The 20,996-nt window shown below is 42.7% G+C and overlaps 1 protein-coding gene across 6 annotated transcripts in view; it reads left to right on the forward strand.

Moving 5' to 3' along the window:
- MID1 (midline 1) overlaps positions 1–20,996 on the forward strand; it is a 355,756-nt gene that overhangs the window by 211,786 nt on the left and 122,974 nt on the right. The window contains exon 1 of one of the 6 annotated variants that reach the window (XM_059680038.1): positions 15,957–16,105. The exons of the other annotated variants lie outside the window; for them this stretch is intronic. The gene's annotated coding sequence lies outside the window, so the exon portion shown is untranslated. Of the gene's footprint in view, positions 1–15,956; positions 16,106–20,996 lie in introns of those variants that run through there. 6 annotated transcript variants of the gene reach the window in all.

Raw genomic sequence — 20,996 nt, forward strand, 5'->3', positions numbered from 1 at the left:
CGGTGTTGGGTGGCCTGCGGCCCTCCTGACATGGCCAGTGCTGGGCAGCATGCATACCACCCCAGCACTCAGGGTCCTGGTGCCCTGACCCTATGTGCTTTTACCCAACAGCCTTGGATGGCCTGCACCCCAGACACTGCCCTCCTGAGGCCTGGGGACTGGGGGTCAGCTCTGGCATGGCAACCCAGCAACCCCTCAGCTATCCAGTGGTCTGCAACCACTCCTCCAAGGAGGTCTGAACCTGACCCTGGGGCAGGTTCCAAGTTTGTCTTTTCCGTACTTGCCCACAGTCCTACACACCCTTTAGAATTCTCATTACATCTTTAGTTACTCCCCTCTTATCGTTCAATAACTCTTTTTAAAAAATATACTTTATTTTTACAGAGCGGAAGGGAGAGAGTTAGAAACATCAATGAGAGGGAAACATCGATCAGCTGCCTCCTGCACACCCCTCGCTGGGGATATGCCCGCAACCAAGGTACATGCCCTTGACCGGAGTCGAACCTGGAACCCTTCAGTCCATAGGCCGACGCTCTATCCACTGAGCCAAACTGATCAGGGCTCAATAACTCTTTTTGAAATATATTTGTTATTGTTGATAGTATTACAGATATCTCCCATCCCCCCCCTTTTCCCCCCTCCTCCCACTCCATACCCCCCCTTCTAGGTCTTCACTACCTTATCACCCATATCTGTGGGCTGTGCATATAAATATATCAATTCTTTGGTTTATCTCTTCTCGTCCCCCCAACCCCATGTCGAGGTATGTCAGTCTGTTTCATGACGCCTGCTCTGGGTCTTATTTTGTTGATCAATTCATTTTGTTCATTAGATTCCACAAATGAGTGAGATCATGTGACATTTGCCTTTCTCAGTTTGGATTATTTTACTTAGCGTGATATTTTCCAGGTCCATCCATGCTGTCCCAAAGGGGAAGAGATCCCGCTTTTTTTTTTTTTTTGCTTTTTTACAGCTGCATAGTATTCCATAGTGTAAACGCCCCACAGCTTTTTTATCCATTATCATGGGCACTTGGGCTGTTTCCAAATCTTAGCTATTGTAAATAATGCTGCTATGAACATAAGGGTGCATATATTCTTTCTGATTGGTATTTTGGGGTTTTTAGAATATATTCCCAGAAGTGGGATCATTAGACCAAACAGAAGTTCCATGTTTAATTTTTTTGAGGAAACTCCATACTGTTTTCCACAGTGGTTGCCCCCGTCTGCATCCCCACTAGCAGTGCACGAGGGTTCCCCTTTCTCCACATCCTCACCAGCACTTGTTTGTTGATTTTTTTTTTTTTATGATAGCCATTCTGACAGGTGTGAGGTGACATCTCATCCTGGTTTTAATTTGCATTTCTCTGATGATTAGTGACTTTGAGCATTTTTTCATAGTCTCTTCACCATTTGTATGTCCTCTTTGGAGAAATGTCTATTCAGGTCCTCTGCCCATGTTTTAACTGGATTGTCTTCCTTTTGTTGAGTTGTATGAGTACTTCATATATTTTGGAAATTAACCCTTTATCGCATGTATCATTGGCAAATATGTTCTCCCATGCAGTGGGCTGCCTTTTCATTTTGATGGTGGTCTCTTTTGCTGTGCAGAAGCTTTTTGTTTTGTAGTCCCATTTGTTTATTTTCTCCTTTGCCCTAGCAGATGTCTCCATAAACATATTGCTACATGAGATATCTGAGATTTTACTGCCTATGTCAGCGGTTCTCAACCTGTGGGTCGCGACCCCTTTGGCGGTCAAACAACCCTTTCACAGGGGTTGCCTAAGACCATCCTGCCTATCAGATATTTACATGACGATTCCTAACAGTAGCAACATGACAGTGATGAAGTAGCAACGAAAACATTTTATGGTTGGGTCACAACATGAGGAGCTGTATTTCAAGGGCCAGAAGGCTGAGAACCACTGGCCTATGTTCTCCTCTAAGGTTTTTATGGTTTCATGCCTTACATTTACGTCTTGTATCTACCTGGCAGCATATTCTATTTAAAACAACAACTTGCAAAACAAAATGTAAAGTATGGCCCCATTGTTTGTGGCTATGATGTCCAGAAAAATGACCACTGGAAACAGAAACCTCCTGAAGGCTGTTTCTTGGTGGTTGGATTCTTCTCCAGCCCTTTCCTTTGGGGAAATGATTGTGTCAAGAAAAATAGTATTCGAAAAGTTACCCCTTCTCTTCGTTGTCTTTACCATTTAGGATTCATGGGCAGTGTAAACTCAGTCATTCACGTGGAGCAAAGGGAGAACTATTTGGCATGGCCCATTCATGACTCCTGTAGATCTCCAGAGGCTTCCTGCCTCAGAGTTTATTGACGCATTCTTCTTAATTCTGCTTGGGCGCATGTACATGATTTTCCGCAAAGAAATCCCACCTATTAAAGAGTGTTTCTGCTCTCCGAGTACGGTTTTGGTGTCCCGAGAGCCCCCTTAGCCCTGTTTACTTTGGCTATTTTCGGAGTTACTGGAGGATTTAACTGTGGTGAGTCGTTAAGCCCTCTTTTTAAATTCACAAACTGCCTCTAATCTTAGAAAAATGTCAGGTTACACTTTTGAGAGGCTTGGGAACTTGACGTTTTGTAGCCCAGTTGGGGTGTAGGCTGCTGCCATTCGAAGCACCTTGTTCCAATTTGTGTCAGAGGGAATTATGCACAGGTCAGGGCTGAGAGCAGGTTATAATTAATGGGGTGGACAAGTGGATTTTTAGTGTTTCATAAAATCAAATGGAAATCACATGTGCATGAAGCTGTTGTGTGTTTTAAAATATTTACATTTGTTCTAGTAAACATTAATTATAACTGATATATTTCTCCTGTGAACCTACTAACTGGGAGGTCACAAGCCATTGTTCACCGAGTAGAAAGATTGGATGACAAGCCATATATATATAATTTTTTAAAAGAGTACTTGGGGAGATATTGGTGAATGAACTTGTGGAAGTAATCCAGTCTTAGGTTTTCCTCTTAATTTTCTCTCACGTTTAAAGCACCCACTTGCCAATATGATCCAGATGTCAGTTCTTCTAAGGCAGATCGGGGAGTGCTGAGCTTGTGAAATTCCTGAATGGATCCTAGTGAACACGCATGACCAATACTTAACTATTAGTCATTTTTTAAATGTAAGTTTAGAAGTAGTGGAAACACAACCAGAATCTACAGCGCCCGCATTTTCTTTACATCCATACATCAGAAATTTCCAATTCCTTGCAGATGTAACAGCAACACTTACTGAGGAAAGAGATCTTTAAGAGTCCGAAAAACCCATATTCTAAACTGGACTCTGCCGTGTGCTAGCTGTGTGGCCCTGGGCAAGGTGCCTGAACTCTGAGCCTCAGTTTCCTCATCTGCAGCATGGGGAAAATGGTACCTCCTTTTTAGGGTTTGGGTAGGAATTGGAGACAATTTAAATAAAGTGCCTGACAAATTATAGGTACTAAACAAATATCAGCTATAGGTATATGAGGGAATGGTCAAAAAGGGGGAAATTCAAAGAAAACTATATTCATTGCATTTACATGTCAATCATTTGGGTGTTAGGTATGTGAATGCATTCTTTGTTTGGGCCCAGAAGTCTTCACCTCCCCCAAGTAAATATTCATTCTATTAAATTAATGATTCCTTTTATGGATATTCTTTGTTTCATGCCGTGAAGACTCAATATGAGCACACCGTCTATCGGGACAGAATAGTTAACTAAGTGATGCATCATCAGACCTTTTTGCTCTTTTCTAAGGAAGCTGTTTAAGTATTTTTTAAAATTCTTTATTGTTTAAAGAATTGTATTACATATAGTATTACATATGTCTCTCCCCCCCCCCATTGACCTCTCCTGGAATTAGCAGGTAACAGTCTACACTACTTCCTAATCCTGCTTCTGCAGATGAGGTAGCAGAGTGTTTGGTGGCTCTAAATGAGATGGGGCCACTTGTCCAGATGCTTGACCAAAAACATCATATCCACTCAGTCAACCTGGAAATCACTCGAAAGCAGTGGTTCTCAACCTCCCTAACGCCGCAACCCTTTAATACAGTTCCTCATGGTGTGACCCAACCATAAAATTATTTTCGTGGCTATTTCATCACTGTCATGTTGCTGCTGTTATGAGTCGTCATGGAAATATCAAATATGCAGGATGTATTTTCATGGTTACCAATTGAACATCATGAAAGCATAGTGATGAATCACAAAAACAATATGTAATTATATATGTGTTTTCCGGTGGTCTTAGACGACCCCTGTGAGAGGGTCGTTCGACCCCCAACAGGGTCACGACCCACAGGTTGAGAACCGCTGCTCTAAAGAATACATCACTTTAGAGTATCCCAGCTTAGAGAATTTCTGCAGAATTCTCCATGGTTTTAGCTCTGTAGTATTCTTGGGGGGGGGGTGGTCTTTAAAAATGCCTACATTTTGGGTGTCACTACCCTTCTTCGGGGCAATATTGGTGAAAGGATACTGAGAGAAGATAGTGTGAATAGACAAAAAAGGCAAGAAACCACCCCATTGTTTATGGACAAGGTGTTACTGGGTTGTGACATGGGTACAAACATTCATTCAACTCAGTCTTTTCAGTCTCCTCTATTTATGGTCAAAGGAAAAAGATCTCTATACTGAAGACCCCAAGGAACGATAACATTTGGAATTACCTAAGAACCTTTAAATGACATCCACTATGTGGTTTGTAGCTGGGCAAATACAGCGGACCCAAGCATTTTAGGAACATTTCGACAAGGATTAAAAAAAGGGGGGGTTCTATTTGGGGTTCAGTTAACCAGAAAATTAAATTAATCAGAACTCTTCCATTTCTGAGAATTTCAATTAATTGTGATTTGACTGTACTTTTAGTGTGATCTTAGTTCCCATGCAGAAATGAATTTCATCTGACTTATTTCTTGGGAAGTGCCCAGCACAATGAACACCCTGAATGAACAAGCCATGTGGCTTTTTGGATTTGGCTTTTAAATATGACTGTATATCTATGTCTATACATAGGAATACATTTGTACACTTGATAGAGATAGCGCTCACTCGCTGGCAGAGGTGGTACTGTTTAAAGAAAGGCGAGTAGTTAATGCTGTCACTATGTTTTGACTTCCAACTCCCTCTTTCAAGTACATCCTCCCCTCCCCCCCCTTTAAACCTGCCATTAGAATTAAGAAGGGTTTTTCTAGAAACAGGACAATGCTTTGTACTCTGTTTCTTAAAGTAGTGCACAAAAGGAAATGCATCGTGGTAAAAATAACTTATGAGTGAAATTATAGTGTTTTGCTAAAGATAACCAGGAAGTGAGGAGCAAAACCTCTCAAGCAGCAGAGGCCAGAGGGTTGGTCTGTTTGTGCGTGATTTTTTTGTTTTGTTTTTTTTTGTTTTTTGTTTTTTAGTGTGGCCATTAAACGGGAAATTTTGCTTGATTAAGAAGACACTGGTCTTGATTTTGATTCAGCAGTTTTGAGGGTCTTTTTAATGGAGATACACACACACACACAGCATATACACATACACACACATATATACACACACACGCACACACATGCACACACACACACATGCACAACATACACACATGCACATACACACAGCACACAGTTTTCACTTAGCCACTTGATCATCTGCGCCATTGTAAGCCAGGTTGTGCGGATGAGAAAGTGAAGTTTTTGTTTTTTTAAAAAATATATTTTACTGATTTTTTACAGAGAGGAAGGGAGAGGGATAGAGAGTCAGAAACATCGATGAGAGAGAAACATCGATCAGCTGCCTCCTGCACACCTCCCACTGGGGATGTGTCCGCAACCCAGGTACATGCCCCTGACCGGAATCAAACCCGGGACCTTTCAGTCCGCAGGCCGACGCTCTATCCACTGAGCCAAACTGGTTTCGGCGAGAACGTGAAGTTTTAATAATAAAGAAGTAAGTGGGTTCCCAAGTCTCAGCTATGAGAGAACTTGGAATCCGCACACTACCCTACCAACCCCGGTCATTACCATCTCCGTCTGATTGTTGCAGCGTCTGGTGTTTTGTTTTGTTTCCTTTTGCTCACCCAGAATGGAAGAAAGGCTGTGGACCACAGTGGCTAACGGGGGTTTTGTGCGATGCAGGGTAGATGCACGGGAGAAAATAGAGGTTTTGGAGTTCAACACTCCAGGGGGCTGATGCGCATCAAGGACCTGAGTTTAATCCTTGGAGCTGCCAGTCAGGATCAGGAGGAAAGAGCGTCCAGGCAAAGGATTGCTTCTGGATGCTGGGGCGCGGGGCGGGAAGGGGGATCAGAGCGCCCCGTTTGGACTGGGATGTTTTGGCAGTTGATGTTCCCGGGAGGTTGCTGGCAGTGGCTCGGGCACAACAAGCTCCCTTCTGGGAAGTCACCCTCCATTGTCGGGCACCTTTGCCCAGCGCCCCAGGAGAGAGCAATTTCCCAACCTGAGCTCTAAGGAAGAAAAGGAATGGAGTTGGGGAACAGAATCTTTGCATCCGTCTACAAGAGTCACTTGGTGGAATTCGTAATGCACAGAAGAGATGTAGACAACTGGCAGAACTGTTTGGAACCTTGCCCTGAATCAGGTGTCTGTGGATTTAAGGAGGGTCTAGCTAAAGAAGCTATGTAACAAGGGCTAACCCACCAGTCTTTACCATGAAGCGATAAATCAGACAGAAAGATGTTTTTTTCATGCAATGCTTTCTTATATAATTGTGAGTCTTCCTCCAATTAACATTCATATTCCTTATCAAAATAAATATATCTCTACTTTTAAGAGCGTTTAACCACCTTGAAATCTCACTGTTCTTAAAGCTAGGTATTTTCATAAGTAAATTTTTAACCCCAAATTGCATCTCAAGTCCTAACTCTTTTCATTTTCATTACTTACATTGCAAAAGCCAGCTTCTTATATAACTTGATTCAATGAAAGGATAAAATGCACAAGAGGAAATTATACTTATTAGCTTAAAATGAAACTTATTTTAAGGCTCAAATAATCCTAAACAAACAAATAAGACACAAACCCAAACAACAAGAATGCTTAGAGTCAATCAAGTCAGAGCTCTTAATATTCATTTCAAGGCAATGTCTTGAAATTAGTATTAAAATTTAAAGCTTCCTGTTTTATAAATCACATTTGTAATTTCTCTCAAAGATACAACAGGCAAACACATTTGGATAATGCAAGAAACATTTCTCAGCGTTTAGCCTGCCATGAGTGTATTTTTAAAAAGATGTTAGAAGCTTTCATGGAATGTATGGGATTTATTTTCATATCGATTACAAATATCTATTTCACATATTTTTGCAGATTATCAATCCTCCATGGAAATGTCTTGAATCTTGGGTTTTAGGCCAGGAAGTCTTCGGGTTGGTGATAACTCACTCTCCGAGAATTACTTGCTTTAAACCTCCTCTGTGGCTTGCCATTCCATCCTGTCCTAAGCTTTATTTGTTTCACTGGGGAGTAGCTGGCACCCCCAACCCAGGCTTCCCGAGCTCTCCCCTTAGCCTCTGCTGCAGCCGCCACAGCAACTCCTTATTCTCCCACAACAATTCTCTCTGTGGTCATTTCTCTTCTAGCTCCTTCTTTAAGAAATGGCTCTAAAACTCATGATTCGGCTACGACTGCAGTTTTACCTGGCGAGTGAATGTATTTCTGGGGAGATACCTTTTGTTATTGTTGTCATCAGGACAACAATAGCTCTCTCAGGCGATGGGATCTTTTCGCTTTAATTCATCTTTGATCCTCCAGGCATAAAGCGCTGGCTGGACCTGCTCATTTCCCTCCCACGCTGTTACCCCATTTCTTTCCTTCCTGAAAGTTCTTCTCCTAAAGAGGCAAAAGCAAAACCAATGACTCTTGAAATGTCTCTCTTAATTTCCTTCACACCCTCCCCTGTACCCTTAACTGCATGTCCATGGTTACTTTCAACTTTAGGTTAACATCCTGCCATCAAACACTCAGACATTCAGGGAATTCTAAGCACCACAGTTCCTGTTTTCTTTGTTTTTTTCTTTCTTTCTTTTTTTTTTTTTGTCCACCATGTGATCCTGGCTTTTCTTGATCAAATTTCATTGCTACAATAAATAAAGAAGTCGCTGCCTTCCAATAATTCATCACTTTGTCTTTTCCTGTAAGAAATAGTAAAAGTTGGACTTTAATGTCCTTAAAAAGAGATCATTCCTTAAGTAAACCTGAAACTAAACATTTAAGAACTTGAACAATCAATTACAACTCTTTGCCCAAATGCTGGAAAGTTTTATCCTGAAATCAACATGTTCTTTGCTTGTGTATTGGTGGGGGAAGCCAAGTGTCAAGAAAGCCTGCACAGATAGGGGTAGAAATATCTTCTTAGCTACAGTAGACCCATAGCAGTGATGGCGAACCTTTTGAGCTCGGCGTGTCAGCATTTTGAAAAACCCTAACATAACTCTGGTGCCGTGTCGCCTATAGAAATTTTTTGATATTTGCAACCATAGTAAAACAAAGATTTATATTTTTGATATTTATTTTATAGATTTAAATGCCATTTAACAAAGAAAAATCAACCAAAAAAATGAGTTCGCGTGTCAGAGTCATAGGTTCACCATCACTGACCTATAGCCACCCCTCTACCTTCTATCATGTCATCCTTTTTATTTATTTCATTTTATGGGTGGTTCTTTGAAATTATCACGTTTTCTCACCCATGTGCTGCTTTATTTTATGCTTCCCTCATTAAAACACCCTAAGCTAGTTTATTTTATGTTTTCCTCATTAAAACCAAAGGACAGGCCTTTGTTCTCATACACATCAGTGCATTGCTAGTGTCCAGAGCCGTGCCTGGCACACGGCAGGTACCTGTTGAATGAAAGAATAATCAGAGAAATGACCTTCTCTATGGTTTTACTCTGCGTAGTTCTAAAATAAAGATAATGCTGAGGCCCTAGCTGGTGTGGCTCAGTGGATAGAGCGCCGGCCTGCAGACTCAAGGGTCCCAGGTTCGATTCCGGTCAAGGGCATGTACCTTGGTTGCGGGCACATCCCCAGTAGGGAGTGTGCAGGAAGCAGCTGATCGATGTTTCTTTCTCTTTGATGTTTCTAACTCTATCCCTCTCCCTTCCTCTCTGTAAAAAATCAATAAAATACATTTAAAAAAATAATGCTTAACGAAAGGCAAATTAACATATACATAGGATTTCTGATGTCATAAAAGTAACAGAACTAGCTTACTCTTCCAAACTCTTAAAATGAGTTTAGGTTAAGAGTGAAGAGTTGAAGTTGCAGACCAGATACAAGCTGATTTGGGACTAATAAGGAAGTTATTAAGGGCTCTGTTTATTTGGGCAAAATCTATGTGTGGGGCCTACCTGCTCTCTGCCTGTTTTCCCAGTTCATCGGTTCATGGGTTCATGAGCTGATGGTAGAGGATGGTGGGGGTGAGGAGCATGGAGTGCTTTCTTGGGGCTCCTTTTGCCTTTGTCTTCCATGGCTCAAGGGTAACTCAATGTCAGTAAACTGCCCCTTTTGTAACTGCTAGAAAGCCCAGTGGTGATATGGTTTCCAGTGACTTCTATTGGCCAGATCTCCAGGAGGAGACAGGAACTGTCTATTGAGAAATAATTTTCCTGGATCTCTCAAGTTTCTGTACCTCTTATAAGCTGAGGCGCTAATGAATGGCCTTTGTTTCAGACTATCTTTTCAAGGATGTTTGTATAGCGAACAGCCTTGGAAGATGGAGATAGAGTGTTTCCATCCTGGGTACAAGGCAGGTTTGTTTGTTGTGCATTATCATAAACACTAGAGGCCCAGTGCAAGAAATTCGTGCATGGGGAGAGTCCCTAGCAACTGTTGGCTGCCAGCCAGGGCCTCCCTTCCCACAGTTGGCCGGCTGGCTCTGCCCCCTGGTCGAACTCCCGATCGAGGGGACAATTTGCATATTGGGCTTTTATTATATAGGATAGTGTCTCTCTCCAGGGCAAATGTCAGGCAGGTTTGCTTGCAGTCGGTCCATAACAAAAGAGCTGGGTTTCCTAAGATCAAGGTTGCCCAGCTCTGATGCAAACCCCCTGCATACGCAGCATGCACCTGGGATGCTCTGTGGGACTTGAGGGGACAGGGGCGCTGATGTGAACTTGAAACACCTGATGCTTGCTGCGCCCTAACTAAGAATGCCCTTGGTCTCTGATGCATGGAACTCGTGTATCCTGCCAGCATCCATAAAACTGGTAGACGAATGAATAATTTGCAAGTAGGAAAAATCTCAAACCCTTCACTGTGTTGGATGGTCTCACTTGCCCCACCCCTGCCAGGGTCCCTTATTGCCTACAAAATAAAAAAATCTGGCAAAGAATCCATATGGGACTGGGAACAGGGCACTGAAGCTTCAAGCTCATGGGGCTATCCAATGGTAATGAATAAAGGTATGTTAAAGTCTAGGAAACAGATGTGATTGCCAATGTGAAGACATTTTATTAAAGAGTAATTAATGTTAATTATAGGAATGCTAGTTTATTAGTCATATACTGTTCCTTCACATAAGACACTCCATGAACATTATTGAATAAATAAATGGATTTATGTCCTTCCTGTTTCCAAAAGTGGTTTGAAGAAGATGCCAATAAAAATTAAAGATAATTACAGTATTCAAAGAGGAGCGGGAAGAGGTGGTTTGGGACTAGAAGGGTAGAAGGGTGTGAGATATCCAAGTTTGCCAGGCACCTAGTGTCAAACTTCGCCTCACTTAATTCTCAAAGGACCCTTTGAAATTGCTTGCCTTGTCACATTTTGCAGATAAGGAAACAGTATAAGATATGCAGAGTATCTGTGAGTATAAGATATGTTGAGTAGCTGGCTCCTATCTGCCTTTGCTAGGAAATGGCAGGGTCAGGATTTGAACTCGGGTTTATCTGGTTTCAAGGTACATGTTTCTTTGCACGACACCACACTGATGGTCTCACCCCCAAACTAGACCAATGCCAGTTGGGGCAATTGACCTCAGGGCCTCACTCCAAGTTTTCTGACACCACATCAAAGAGAAAGCTGGATGAAACGCACCATCTAGCCCTAGCTGGTGTGGCTCAGTGGATAGTGTCAGCCTGTGTACTGGAGGGTTCTGGGTTTGATTCCTGGTCAAGAGCACATGCCTGGGTTGCGGCTCGATCCCCAGTAGGGATAGCAGGAGGCAGCCGATCAATGATTCTTTCTCATCATTGATGTTTCTATCTCTCTCTGCCTTTCCCTTCCTCTCTGAAATCAATAAATATATACATTTTTTTAAAAATAAAAAAGTGCATCATCTAAAAGAAGACAGCCTCTCAGTTCATCTCTCGTCTCACAAAGAGGATGGGAAAGAGAGAAAAGAATAGTAGCAGAACATAGAGAAGAGGAAAATTGCAATTTCAGATGCAATACAAGATAGACTATATTATTTACTTTTCTGAACTCCATTAGCTTAGAGACTGCAGTCATAATAATCGTCATCATTCTTATCATGTGATAAGTCCGATAAACTATAGGAGCTCTGAGAACCCTATTAAATGCCTTGTCATACTAACAGCTTTGGCAGACTTTGTGAAGGAAGAAAAGTAGATGATACAAACCTGACCTGACCAAACCAGTCTGTTGTATTAATGTGGTGATTGTTTCTCAATACAGAAGCCATCACACAGCTTCTCTGGGAGTTCCTGAGAGCTCTATTTTAAGGTTTTCTTTAAAGTGTAAGTTAGAGTATGGAGATTTTTTTTTTCTTCTTGTAAAAAGTTCAGTATCCTTAGTCATATTTACTAAGCTCAGTTATTTAATTAAAAAAGCAACACTCAGTATCTATTTTAGATGGGGCAAAACATAGATCTGGCAGTTTCAAGAAGTAGATCCTGTGTTAAGAAGAGAGTGACTTCATGGCCGAAACCGGTTTGGCTCAGTGGATAGAGCGTCAGCCTGTGGACTGAAAGGTCCCAGGTTCGATTCCGGTCAAGGGCATGTACCTTGGTTGCGGGCACATCCCCAGTGGGAGATGTGCAGGAGGCAGCTGATCGATGTTTCTCTCTCATCAATGTTTCTCTCTCTCTCTCTCCCTTCCTCTCTGTAAAAAATCAATAAAATATATTTAAAAAAAAAGAAGAGAGTGACTTCCTGTGATTTGAAAGCATTTCTCATTTTATGATACCTGAAATTCCGTGTGTATTTGAATGATCATCTAATTTTACTGCCCCACACAAAGATCTCTTGCTGCCTGGCCAGCAAGTTCATCCATCAGTGTTTCAATCTGTTCAAAGGATTTTTGCTCCAATTTCTTCCAAGAAGCTCGCGCCTTTGTTCTGTTGGAACTGCGCGTTCCGACTCTGTTCTTAATATCCTGTTTGGGTTGTCGGCGTGGCTGTCCTCATTGCCATGTTCCCAGCGTTCCCCTTCTCTCATGTGGTGCTTCACAATAACAGTTCAGAACAAAAGAGTCCTCTTTCTGTTGCCTTAAAAAAAAGGTCCCCCCCCCCTTCAGTGCTTCAGCGATCAGGGGAAATGTTGAAAGCATTTTCTTCATAATAGTTAACCAGGAGTTGTGAACAAAGGTTACTTTTCTTTATTTTCCACGATCGCAACGTAGCTTCAGGGTATTGTGAGCATGAGGTTTGTGGGTGTGACTAACTTAGAAGTTGAGAGAAAAAGTGACTTCCTTTGAGAAAAGGGGCTATCATATTTGAGAGAATTTTCCAATCGGTTCATACAATAGGAATCAGTTACTATGTAGCATTGTCATTATCTCAGTGAGTCATGGGACCGGATTGGTTGTTCCTGTCATTGAACTTAAGCTTTCCAGTGTCCAGGGAACAACTGAAATGCCGCGTGGGCCGACATCAGCAACTATTTATTGATGCATTTTTCTCCTGCGGGATCATAAGTGGGAAGGGGGGAGTGTGCACTTTCTCTGCCTTCTAGAAAAGTCTTTTATAAAATAAGTAAGAAAGTTTCCCCAAGTGGCAAGGTTTTTTGTTTGTTTGTTTTTGTTTCTGGGTAGAATCTACTTGTGGCAAAAACCTAGCTTAACTGTTCTGTCTTTCAGAGACGTCTTGTCATTTGGCTCACAGCCATACCACCCTTTTCCCATGCGAGTGGTGGGTTTTGTCTTTTAATCCAGAAATTATTTACAGGTTTCTGGTTTCTCAGAGGAAGGAAAATGTATCTAATGCAGAAGTTCCATGAAGAGTGCATTCTATCAAGTCCCAAGTAATTTTGCAAAGGTGCTTTTGTGTATGTATGTGTATGTGTGGGGGTGTGTACATACATACACGTGCATATTTATAGACTAAAGGCCCGGTGCACGGATTTGTGCACATTAAAAGGAAATTAATTAGAAGATGGCCAGTGGGGCGGGACTGGGCGAGAGGGGTGGGACATGCCCTGGAGCCAACCTCCTGGTCCCTCCCTGGCCAGCCACACCTGGGGCAATGCTGGGGCTCAAAGGGCATTTGTGGAGTGAGGGAGTGAGTGTGGTTGCTCCAGCAGGTGGGGTGCCTTGTCCTGGCCTGTGGGGATCCAGCTGAAACCGACAGTCCGACATCCCCCAAGGGGTCCCGGAGTGCGAGAGGGCACTCTGCAAAGTTGCTGTCACTTGGCAGCTCCTGCGTTGAGCATCTGCCCCCTGGTGGTTAGTGTGTGTCATACCTACCAGCCGGTCGGCTGGTTGGCTGGTTGGCCAGTTGCTTAGCCTTTTATATATATAGATGGCTGCAAAAACGAATTCCACTGTAGACAGATGTAGGATTGGATGCAGCATAGAAATAGTTCTCTGAGTGTATATAGAGCTGCCTAGCTTTTCATCTGGGGGTGGTGTCAGAGGAACCAGTGGCTTCCATTTCTGCCACCACCACGCTGTGGAACCTCTCTCCAGGAGCTCGCTTTAGACCTGTGTCGGGAGACTCGGTGAGACAGGTTCCTATGCTCTTCCTTGTCCTTCCAGTCTGCTATCACGGCCTTAGAACCGGGTGCTTGCCTGACACCGGTACAGCATAGACCGGGGAAAATCAGTCATTTTCATTATAGTGTAACATAGGTTCCATTTGCCTTTAAAACTGGATGCTTTCTTTCTTAACGCAAGCTGTGAAAGATATGAAATGGCTGAGCCCCTCTGACAGTGGAAAGTTTCCTGTAAAGGTTGTCAGATTATGCTCCATAGAAGATTATACGATTTGTTGTTTAGCATTTTCTTTTGTTTTTGAGGGGTGGAGTAAATGTTTGTTTCCGGATGTTTCAACTGGAGATGTTCAGGCTAATTTTCCACTACGATGCCAAACGGCTGAGAAATTGTGACATTTTAATGTTGGTTAAACCAAAGCGGCGCTTTTAAATCTGTTGATTAAAAGTTCTTTCAAGCCGAAACCGGTTTGTCTCAGTGGATAGAGCGTTGGCCTGCGGACTGAAAGGTCCCAGGTTCGATTCCGGTCAAGGGCATGTACCTGGGTTGCGGGCACATCCCCAGTGGGAGATGTGCAAGAGGCAGCTGATCGATGTTTCTCTCTCATTGATGTTTCTAACTATCTCTCTCCCTTCCTCTCTTTAAAAAATCAATAAAATATATTTAAAAAAAAAGTTCTTTCAAATTCTGTTTGATCATAGAAGTGTGTCTCTTCTGTGGACAGTAGGACTTCTTAGGGAAGTCATCTGCATGTGAAATTGAGCAATCCTTTTGTTTATTGTTAAATGACAAATGAAATTGTGATTTGTACAGACGTCAGCCAAGAAAATAGATGTTTGCATTTTGATGTCTAAACATGGGAAGCAGGCTTTGGTTTGCCACGAGGTGTTGCAATGGCATGAAAAGTAGGCGTTGCGATTTGCAAACTGTGCAACACGAGGAAGTAGCTCTTGCCTCCTGTTTGCTCTTTATCAAGAATGTTCTTTAGACACCTTTGGTGGAGTCCAGATGTCTGGTGTAGAAATGGACGCATGCAGGTTTGCCGTCAGCGTGTTTGGTTTGGTTTCGTTTTTTTCACTTTCCTGATGATTTACTTTAGTTGCGGTTTCTTGTCTTGCCTGGTGATAAGCAACATCCTTGAAGAGCTGCAGAGCAGAACTTTTTTTTTTGCTTTTAGGGAGACTATTTCCTCTTCTTTCTTTAGGCAACCAATTGTTACAAGGTTGCTTTCCATTCTCAATTCACCCTTTCATTCTGGAGACTGAGATTTGGGACAGTCATCACAGATTTGCTCTGTGTTTTTTGCATATGTATTATATGCATGTATACACATACGGTATGTGTGTATGAGATGATATATGTGCACAATCTATACATATATGTATGTGGATGCAAAACGTGTGTGGATACATAGGTTCATATTTCATACACACATATTTTCAATTGCATATTAGGATGGTACATTGCAATCTCTGTTTTTGGAAGAAAAATGGACTGCTTTATCGTGTCTCTGTACAAAGATCATTCTTCCCGATGGAACATTCTTCAAAACTTCTTTCAGATACTGTATTTGAATTCATAAGCTAGAAAATCAGAAGTATGTTCTAAAACATAACAAACCAGCATCCAGACATGATGTGATCCTGTGCTCAGTAGGGCACTGACAGTACCACAGTGCAGGGGAGGCGTGCGCCCATCGCTGCCCCTGGGAGCTGGGCGGGTCTGCTGCTGCTGGCAGCGTGGACAGCTGGCTCCCAGGGCTCAGCTGTGGGCCACTGACCCGCTGCTGGTCCCTGTGAGCAGTGAAGGTATCCGGATCCCGATGCCAAGTTGTCATTTTTTGGGAGACAAGGCAGTGGGTGTTCCCCTGACCTGAGCTGTCTTTTCATTGGGTTTCAGTTGAACACTGAGTGGGCGAGGACCTCGGGCAGCCACAGCGGGGTCTGTGGAAAGGGCGTTGGGAAAGCCAGAGGGAGTTTTGCTTCTTCAACTCAGCGGGCCTGGCTGGGTGGATGAGGTGGAGCTGGCCTTCCTGGAATTGTCGCGTCGATTTTCCTGTTGTGTTTCACTGTTGACGCTCTCACAGACACACAGAACTGCTCCAGCCCGGCCTGCCACCCACCGTCTGGTCTCGGTGGCCTGTCTGTCATCTCGTGGGTCCCCATCCTCTCTGCCTACGGCGATGTTTCTTCAAAAAGAACTAGGGTGCTGTCCATTGGTGGGTATGCAAGGCGGTCTGTTTGTAAGAATCTGGAGAGATGCTGAAAGAACTGTTAAGGACAAATGTGCTGCTTCCTGCTTTTAACCTGCTTCTCAGACTTTCCGTAGAATAAATTGCGTTTCTGTGACTGTTACAGGGACTGTCTTCACTATGAAGACAGTGGGATCAGTCAGTTGAGGATTGAGGAGAAGGGCGGATTGCTTTATTGCATGGTCATTTGCTTGTGTGCTCGTGTAAAGGAACTCCAGAAGGTGTGTGTAAGCATCTGTTAAGTAAACTTGGGAGGCTAGGTTTCAATGTAAATAACCAGGCAGTGTGACCTAGCTCCCATTTCACCTGAATTTTTTTATCATTAAAGCCTTCATCTCCCTAAAGACATCTGCCATGCTTTCAAACGATTCTTTTCAGGAATGTTCATTCATTATTAATCAGGTTGCATGGTCAAGAGAATATGTGATTATTTTAAAGAATGTCCTAGAGATCCAATTACTAAGAAATGAGCGTGTTATAGACAGATGTGGAAGCACAGAAAAAAGGGTTTGTGAACAGTTTTAATTCAATTTGCATGAATTCCACCAGGTGGATGTTTCGTGAAATTAAAAGCCTTCCCTGGTTCTCACTTCAGGTATCAGGTAAAAGATTTTAACGTTAACACTCCTTAGACTAAAGATGAAATGACAAGTATCAAAATGATCTGTTGTCCTAATTAATTATTTTAAAACGAGACTGGTGCCTCAGTGCTTATCTGCTTGTCACGTTTCTTTTCAATCAGTCCCTCTGGTGCCCTAAAATTTGGCTGGCAGAAATTCTTAGTCATTCGTCACTGATGAAGGGAACGAGTTTGAGTGTGTTGACAGTTGGAGGTTAACCACAATGCTATTTCAGAGGCATTGCCTAGTGAATGTTATAGGATCACTTTTTTTTCACCGGTTCCTACTCAGTGTATGTTATTTATACTGTTGCTTTAAGGACCTCTGCATGTTGACTGCTCTCTGCCGTCATCTGGGGTGGAATATAGCCTATGTTGTGACATCAAATTTGCAGTCTTTTAGAATGCCATTTAATCAGCGGTTCTCAACCTGTGGGTCGCGACCCCTTTGGCGGTCGAACGACCCTTTCACAGGGGTCGCCTAAGACCATCCTGCAGATCAGATATTTACATGACGATTCATCACAGTAGCAACATGACAGTGATGAAGTAGCAACGAAAATAACTTTATGGTTGGGTCACAACATGAGGAACTGTATTTAAAGGGCCAGAAGGTTGAGAACCACTGCATTCAATTCAATTGGAGCTCCCTCTCCCCTCTTTCCTTCTCTTCATGGCCCTGTTTTATTGTGATTTACTGACTCACCTGTGTCTCAGATCAGCCAGGGTACTAATCAGTAGAGTAGCATTTGGGCAGTGTGTTTATTCTGTGGTTTTTATAACTCCAAGTTAAATCCTAAGCCGTGACGGAGTATGGAGACATTGAGTGCTTATGTTATTTAAAATACTCTATTTGTGGTGAATTCATCGTGCATGTAGCATCCAGTTTTGATTGAGTTTCTGTTAGATCATGTTTTGTGATGAGAGATTATGTTGATCTGAGATGAGAGCAAGTCCCTTCTGAGTTTAGTCCCTGTTGCACACCCTGCCTCCCACACTGAAGTTGATTTCCAATGTTTCACATTTCCGAAGTTGTGAGTCTGAAATGATGTTTCTGCTGATCTAAGATAAAGATATCATTCCACAGTCCTTAAAAAAAAACAAAAAAACTCCACCTATGGTTCTATAATAGGCATAATCTCATAGTGAAAATCCAGATGGCAGCAAGTCAACTAAATCTTAATTACCCATGAGAAGAAAGGGGATAGGAAATGGACTTGATCGCGTTTCTGAAATTTAGGGCTCATAAAGATGAAACTCATTCCTGGCGTTTGTGATGCTCTCCTTTTCCTGACACTTTGAGGAGTTTCCCTTTCCAAACCGTTTTTCTGTGGCGAGGTGTAACATTGTGCAGTTCTGACAGCGTGTTTTTCACCTCAGTTATGTTTTGGTAAATTTAACGTGGCGCTTAGTTTCCATACCCCAGAGGGTGTTTGGAAAAAAACAGGAGGAAATGCCTTGGGAATCATCCGGGCAGTGGCTGAGAGGCTCCTGATATTAACAATTGATCACAGGCCACCCATGGTCTAGTCACTAATTAACTTCCCTCACGGTTATGGCTTTCAGCACTGTACAAAGTGGGGGACTGAAAGTGAAATGATTGGTGGCCAGAATGCATGCTCTTTTTCATATACTCCAATTTAGAAAACTTATTATTATTTAATAGATTAATTACATATTATTTTTGTGATGAATCAGTATGCTTTCATGATGTTCCATTTGTAACAATGAAATTGGGGGTCACCACAACATGAGGAACTGTATGAAAGGGTTGAGGCATTAGGAAGGTTGAGAACCACTGACCTAGACTTTGATTAGCTGAAAGGAGAAGTCAGAAGTGGTGAGAGAGGACAACCAAAAAAGCACAATTTCTCTGATGCACAGGGTGAGAGAGGGAGAGGAAGGAGGAAGGGAGAGGTGTGAAAACATGTACGTCATTGTTTTCATCCATTTATTAATTCTCCATTTTAAAGAAGTGCTTTCCTCAGAAGTGTTGAATCTGAAAGAGTTTTCTTGAAACGATGTTTGGCATTCAGTGTGTCCCAGGCTGCAGGGTGTACCTAGGGGTGTGATAAGAGTGAGTGCTGGAAGGAACTGAAGGGAACCTCTGCGGACACTCACTCCGGGACACGCAAGCTAATAAACAGCCGAGCTGCAGGTCATTCTAGATCGCCTGGTCACCCCTCCAGCTCTCTCCTTTCACGGCTCTGGACTACAAACCTTGGACAAGCAGAAGTGTGAGCTGTGAATTGTTGCCATTCCCAGTCTGCTGCCAGGGGTTCCCACGATTACCCACATCCTCCTCTGAATGAGGACCAATCAGCTCATTGAGAAAAAAGTTGGTCTATAGAATTTCCTGACAATGACATGCAAGTGTGATTTCCTTCCATTGTAGTGACAGTTAAGAAGTCCCCTCTCTCTGTCTGTCTTTCTCTCTCTCTCTCCCTCCCTCCTACTCCCTTCCTCACCCACTCTGGGCTTGGAAATTAAATTATGCTAGTTCAGAAAAGAAAATATAACATTTTCTATAAAATCTACCCACACCCACCTCTATTTTTTTGGTTAATCCATGTTCATCTTCTAAAACCCACTTTACATGTTGCCTCCTTCAGGAATCTTTCCCATCTTCTCCCCCAATCTCTGGCCTGTGCCTTTTGTTATGTTACATAACATTTTCTTCATATTTTCGCTCCCCTAGGATCACTGAGGCAGGGGCCAGATGTTACTGCTCCTTGTCCCAGGACCAAGCACCTAGAGCAGTGGTTCTCAACCTTCCTCTTGCCGCGACCCTTTCATACAGCTCCTCATGTTGTGGTGACCCCCAATTTCATTGTTACACATTGAACATAATGAAAGCATAGTGATTCATCACAAAAACAATATGTAATTATATGTGTGTTTTCCGAGGGCCTTAGGCGACCCCTGTGAAAGGGTCGTTCAACCCCCAAAGGAGTCGCGACCCACAGGTTTACGAACCACTGACCTAGAGGGACTTCAATATTTCATGAAAGAATGAATGGCATTTTCATTTCCCAAAAAATATATTTGAAAGGAAACTAGAAAATAAACCATGCTAATTTTTTAAGGTGGAGGGTGGGGGATGAAATGTATGCTTACTGGTAACATGTTGTTGAGTAATTTGACAAAAATGATGTGTATACCATGGTAAAATCTGAATAAAAGTAGAAAAAGATGGTATCCACTATAATGTCAAATAAAAACTCCCCTTCCTTTTGGCAGCATACAAGCAAAAGATTCAGAAAATTGGCTGCACCTCACTTTGCATCTAGATATTTTGTCATCACTTAATGAAGTGGTTCTCAACCTTCTGGCCCTTTTAATACAGTTCCTCATGTTGTGACCCAACCATAAAATTATTTTCGTTGCTACTTCATCACTGTCATGTTGCTACTGTTATGAATCGTCATGTAAATATCTGATCTGCAGGATGGTCTTAGGCGACCCCTGTGAAAGGGTCGTTCGACCGCCAAAGGGGTCGCGACCCACAGGTTGAGAACCGCTGACTTAATGCATTTAACCAGCATTTACAGTGTAGACACTTGCACAGAGCACCGTGCCAAGTGCTTTAGCAATAAAAGAAAAAGATCCCGTTCTGAGCAGCTGTTATTAAATGCTTCTTACATGAATTGCCCCATAGCAATCAGCTCACATCATTTCCACTGATGTCAGGGTGAAATCCCATTGCATATCATTTCCTGATACCACTTGAAACTTGTGCGTTCTTGTCGAAGTCTTACTCTGCCATGCTTGCCATTGTTGCCCTCGCAGCATTTTAGGCGTACCTGTCTGAGATGGATTTTCGTTTGTATTTTGGCTGGCTGCACATGTCTCTATCTTCAACACCTGGGCCAAATCCAGCTTGCTACCTGGTTTTAGAAACACGATTTTACTGGACAGCCACAGTCATTCATTCACGTATTGTATGGGAGTCCTTTTGCATGCTACCAGGGCAGTTGAGCCGTTGTAACGGGGACTGCGATGCCAACAATATTTACTATCTTGCCCTTTATAGGAAAAGTTTGCTGCCCTCTCTTCTGATATAGTGAGAGAGCCTTAAAGGCGGTGGGTTGTTTTATTCTTTTATTAATTCAGTCAATGAATTTTTGAGTCCTACTATGTGCAAGGCAGTGTTCCAGGCACCGGTGGGACATCCCTCAAAGAGCAAAACCAGGCCTCTGCTCTCGGAGAGTTTATATTCTAGTGGCGCAGCAGTGGGGG

The sequence above is a fragment of the Myotis daubentonii genome, chromosome X (genome assembly GCF_963259705.1).
Source record: "Myotis daubentonii chromosome X, mMyoDau2.1, whole genome shotgun sequence".
NCBI classification, from domain to species: domain Eukaryota; kingdom Metazoa; phylum Chordata; class Mammalia; order Chiroptera; family Vespertilionidae; genus Myotis; species Myotis daubentonii.